Genomic DNA, 5,661 nt, shown 5'->3' on the forward strand with positions numbered 1-5,661 from the left:
CCTATTTTAACGGTCTGAAACGCAAGTGAGAAGCACCAAGCGCAAGTGGCTTTGTGGGCGGTTCTATGGCGATGTTGCTATTTTACCGGCGCAAAAATGACTCTTGCGCCCGGCGCAAAAATGACTCTTGCGCCCGGCGCAAATCTAAAAAGGGTTGGTCTGAAGTAGCCTAATTACACATAGGTGTGGTTTGGGCATAACGTGCAATAAACCAATGAGAGTGCCAGCTCCCATCCCCTTTAAGAGCCATGAGCGCATTTGAATCAGACGAGTTGATATTTTGACAGCGCGTCTGCAGTCTCCGATTAGACAGATGCACATGAATTTCAAACTTCAAATGGCTCAGTTTATGGCCAAATAATGTGGCCTAATTCACACATAGAATAAGGTTTTCTTATTCCACTTCAGAAATACTGAGTCCTCAAATACATTGCGGCAAAGTAAACTTAGCACACATATGATATGCGGTAACCGTGGTTCTATTTAATGATATACGCAATGCATTAACAAACATCGTTTCTAACCAGTATTGTATGCATTATCGTTATCGACTTGTGTTCCTAATATGCGTGTGTCCCCCCGTTAATATACATTGCCATGGACTGTATTAGTTTGCATTTGTTTAAACAGATGGACGCGCGCTCGCATTCATTCATTCATTCTTTTTAACACTCATTCGTGGTAAAACAATGTTTTCTCATCAAATACTCATCAATCCTAAAAGTTATGGGCATGTACACGATGTCTGTGTCAAGAAAATATGTGTTTGCTGTACGGTGTTTGCAGATCATTTAAAAGTGCAACTTAGTACCGCTGTATCAGCTGTTCTTTCCCAAATAATTTACCAAGAATGTGTTGCTAGGTTGATGAGAGAAGCAAAGTGTATGCGCGAGGTGCACAAGCAACATTAGGCATGCACCCTTAAAATAGCATCTGAACAACGCGCCACTGACTTTAAACCAGGTATTTCCTGGTTTGTGGCGCAAGTGATTTCTGAAACTGCAAAATAGCACCAGGGAACGTTTGCGCCAGAACACGCCTCCTCCTTTCGCCGAACCACCACTTGGGGCGCAAGATCATTCCCTAATTTACTGACGCGTGGAGCAGGACGGAAAAGAACGCTCTGCGCCAGTTGCAAACTAGCAACGACACATGCGCCAGTGAGAAAGACAATTGCGGCGGATTCAAGATAGGGCCCTCTATGTTTACACACTCTAAATATACGCTCTATGTTAAAAAACTCTACGTTTACACTCTATGTTAACACACTGTACGTTTACACTCTATGTTAACACACTGTACGTTTACACTCTTTATGTTAACACATTACGTTTACACACTCTATGTTAACACACTCCACGTTTACACTCTCTATGTTAACACACTCTATGTTTACACTCTCTATGTTAACACACTCTACGTTTACACTTGCTATGTTAACACACTCTACGTTTTCACTCTCACTGTTAACACACTCTACGTTTACGCTCTCACTGTTAACACACTCTACGTTTACGCTCTCTATGTTAACACCCTCTATGTTAACACACTGTACGTTTACACTCTATATTAGCACACTCTACGTTTACACTCTCTATGTTAACACACTGTACGTTTACGCTCTCTATGTTAACACACTCTACGTTTATGCTCTCTATGTTAACACACTCTACATTTACACTCTCTATGTTAACACACTCTACGTTTACACTCTCTACGTTTACACTCTCTATGTTAACACTCTCTATGTTAACACACTCTACGTTTACGCTCTCTATGTTAACACACTCTACGTTTACACTCTATGTTAACACACTCTACGTTTACGCTCTCTATGTTAACACACTCTACATTTACACTCTCTATGTTAACACACTCTACGTTTACGCTCTCTATGTTAACACACTCTACGTTTACACTCTCTATGTAAACACACTCTACGTTTACGCTCTCTATGTTAACACAGTCTACGTTTACACTATGTTAACATACTCTGGGTTTACGCTCTCTATGTTAACACACTCTACGTTTACGCTCTCTATGTTAACACACTCTACGTTTACACTCTCTATGTTAACACACTCTACGTTTACACTCTCTATGTAAACACACTCTACGTTTACGCTCTCTATGTTAGCACACTCTACGTTTACACTATGTTAACATACTCTACGTTTACACTCTCTATGTTAACACACTGTACGTTTGCGCTCTCTATGTTAACACACTCTATGTAAACACACTGTACGTTTACACTCTCTATGTTAACACACTACGTTTACACTCTCTATGTTAACACACTTCACGTTTACACTCTCTATGTTAACACACTCTACATTTGCACCCACTTCCTTCGGGCAGCAATCCAGCAGCCCAGGGTTCCAGCGGGTCGATTTCCATCATGGAGAGCTGTTTGGAAAAAATATGGATTTTTGAAAACAGCGAGGGAGAGTTTTGTGTCCCGGCGGTGGTCAGGGTGTTATGTCATCTGATCGGTGACGGAGGTAGAGCCAGAGGGAGGGAGCTCACAGAGGAGGAGGAGGTGGAGGAGAGAACACAGCGAAAGATTGGTCTATGGGTGGTGATGGACACATAGATGACACGCAAACCTATGGTGTCCTGTGTGTGTGTGTGTGTGTGTGTGTGTGTGTGTGTGTGTGTGATTGTGTGTGCGTGTATGTCTGTATGTGTGTGCGTGCGTGCGTGGGTGCGTGTGTGTGCATGTTTGTGTACGTGTGTGTGTGTGTGTGTGCTTATGTATGTGTGTGTGTCACATACAATCGCCCAACAGTGTCAACCTTGTAGCAGCTTTGACCATACCCAGTCACCGGGTGCTCACTGTAGCACACTATCATCTATCATCAGTCCGTCGGTTGTTTTTCTCTCCATTCCTCCATGCTTCTCAAACATAAACAAATACATTTTTTACATTTACATTTTGGGCGTTTAGCAGACGCTTTTATCAAAAGCGACTTACAATCAACAAGTACATTTGTCATAAGAAAGGGAAACAATATATCCCTGTCGGTACAGTTCAGATGTTCCTAGAAGCCAAGTGCCAAGCACTACCAATCGCTAGGTTAATATTCATGTCATCTTTAACTCTTCCAGGACGGCTCACGCCAGGACGAAGAGCGAAGCTGCCGACCAGTCGGCTATCTCGGCCGTCCAAGACTCTGAGATCGCCCGCTCTGTCGCCAGGGAGCTGTCGCCCAACTTCCACCAGCCAGGTAACCAGACCGTACCGTACCACTGACCCTACGGCCCGTTAACCAGACCGTACCGTACCTCTGACCCTACGGCCCGTTAACCAGACCGTACCGTACCTCTGATCCTACGGACCGTTAACCAGACCGTACCGTACCACTGACCCTACGGCCCGTTAACCAGACCGTACCGTACCACTGACCCTACGGCCCGTTAACCAGACCGTACCGTACCTCTGACCCTACGGCCCGTTAACCAGGCCGTACCGTACCTCTGACCCTACGGCCCGTTAACCAGGCCGTACCGTACCTCTGACCCTACGGCCCGTTAACCAGACCGTACCGTACCTCTGACCCTACGGTCCGTTAACCAGACCGTACCGTACCTCTGACCCTACGGCCCGTTAACCAGACCGTACCGTACCACTGACCCTACGGCCCGTTAACCAGACCGTACCGTACCTCTGACCCTACGGCCCGTTAACCAGACCGTACCGTACCACTGACCCTACGGCCAGGTAACCAGATCGTACCGTACCTCTGTCTGTACGGCCGGTAACCAGACCGTACCGTACCTCTGACCGTACGGGCCGGGTAACCAGACGGGGAGCGTACCTGAGTGTATGGCCAGTAACCTGTACATAAAGCTTTGTCTGAGCGTTCTTATGGTTCAGCGAGGAGAACTCTGTCGTCGGTTCTCTACGGTAAAGCCACCATCTGCTCGTCCACACTGCAGTCGTTCTGAAGATATTAATATAATATAAGAATGAATCTGAGGAGGCAGGAGGATCAGGAAATGTGACCCCAGTGAACCCTTATTCACCGTTTTACAGGCCTCCATGTTCTGACTGGCCTTCCCTGACCCCTGCGTGATCCTCTTGTGCCTCGCTCTCTCTCGCTCTCTCTCTCTCTGTCTTTCTCTCTCTCTCTCTCTCTGTCTCCATCTCTCTCTCTCTCTCTCTCTCTCTCTCTCTCTCTCTCTCTCTCTCTCTCTCTCTCTCTCTCTCTCACACACAAATAACTCCCTACACATGTATTTACAATACATATATGCATGCCCTACATACAAGAGCCCCCACCCTCACACACACACCACACACACACACACACACACACACACACACACACACACACACACACACACACACACACACGCTCAGCTGTTAAGCAGTAAACCCTAATGACTGGTCCCATACCAAGACTCCAGGTAATAGAGTGGAGGGGTTCACGGGGTCAACCCGAGTTCCCTCCTCAAGCTGAAAATGTAACCCTGGGGTCTAAATCAAGGACTGGCCAATAAATTTGAGCGACCAGCGACTGAGCGCGTGCTAGCAGAACATGCTAGGGGATGAAGGAGTGGGAGAGAGAGAGAGAGAGAGGGAGAGAGAGAGAGAGAGAAAGAGAGAGAGAGAGACAGAGAGAAAAGGAGAGAGAGAGAGAGAGAGAGGAGAGAGGGAGAGAGAGAGAGAGAGAGAAGGAGGGAGAGAGAGAGAGAAGGAGAGAGAGAGAGAGAGAGACACAGAGAGAGAGAGAGACAGAGAGAGAGAGAGAGAGAGAAGGAGAGAGAAAGAGAGAGAGGAGAGAGACACAGAGAGAGAGAGAGAGAGAGAATGAGAGAGAAGAGAGAGAGAGAGCACAGAAGCAGGAGAAGACACCACCATAAATATAAATGTTATTTCAGTATTTGCTGGTATAGCAGATAACACATGTAGATCCAGAAGCGACCCCCCCCCCCCCTCCAACAGATTCCTGCCCACCCCCTTCTCTCTGAGATGACTCATTTAACTTCTACACTTGCCTCACGCACCACACTGCATTCTGCCTAGAGCAGATTGTCTCATCTCGACACTGGAGGTTGGACACCTCAAGTGGGTGTTAGGGGAAAGGCTTGATTTATAGTTCATTAATTTCGCTTTAATATATAGTATAGTAAAGAGTAATTAGTTTGTTTGCACTGGAGACCGTTTTCTGGGGGTTCTTCTCATGATGATGAAGAAAACAAATCCAAAATATGCATCCAAGTCTACACGCTTGGCTTGTTTTGTTTGTTCATTGGTCGGTTCGAGGACCGTGTTGAAGTGGGATATACTAGATCATCTGACTACACAAAGCCGTCGGTAGCTCCTGGAGCCTCCTGGAGCCTCCTGGAGCAGGTCCAGCCTGAGGCTGGCTCTCAGTGCTATCTGTGGGCTGTAACGTGAGCAGGGCTAATGAGACGCTTGTGTACAGGGTCAGGAGCCAGCGCCATTCAGGGATATTTCTGAGACCACAATAAGGGCCTGTGTTTGGGGCCGCTGAAGACAGAGGGGCCAATCTGGGGAACTGTACACTGGATGGCCGCCTTGTCCGGCCTCTCAAAGGGCCCTTCTGTACACCCTGAAAGTCTCGCTATGTGTTGAAACCGGCGACTATTTTTAAACATTTTTTAACACATATTTCTCGTTTTTCTTGAACT

The 5,661-nt window shown here is 46.6% G+C and overlaps 1 pseudogene across 1 annotated transcript in view; it reads left to right on the top strand.

Annotated features, from left to right (window-relative positions):
- The window catches only part of LOC307088970 (junctophilin-1-like), a 33,889-nt pseudogene that overhangs the window by 22,499 nt on the left and 5,729 nt on the right, over nt 1-5,661 (top strand). The window contains exon 2 of the transcript XR_013812830.1: nt 3,112-3,230. The product of XR_013812830.1 is annotated as a junctophilin-1-like (transcript). The remainder of the gene's footprint in view (nt 1-3,111; nt 3,231-5,661) is intronic.

Source organism: Pollachius pollachius, assembly GCF_949987615.1.
Source record: "Pollachius pollachius genome assembly, chromosome: 17".
NCBI lineage: Eukaryota > Metazoa > Chordata > Actinopteri > Gadiformes > Gadidae > Pollachius > Pollachius pollachius.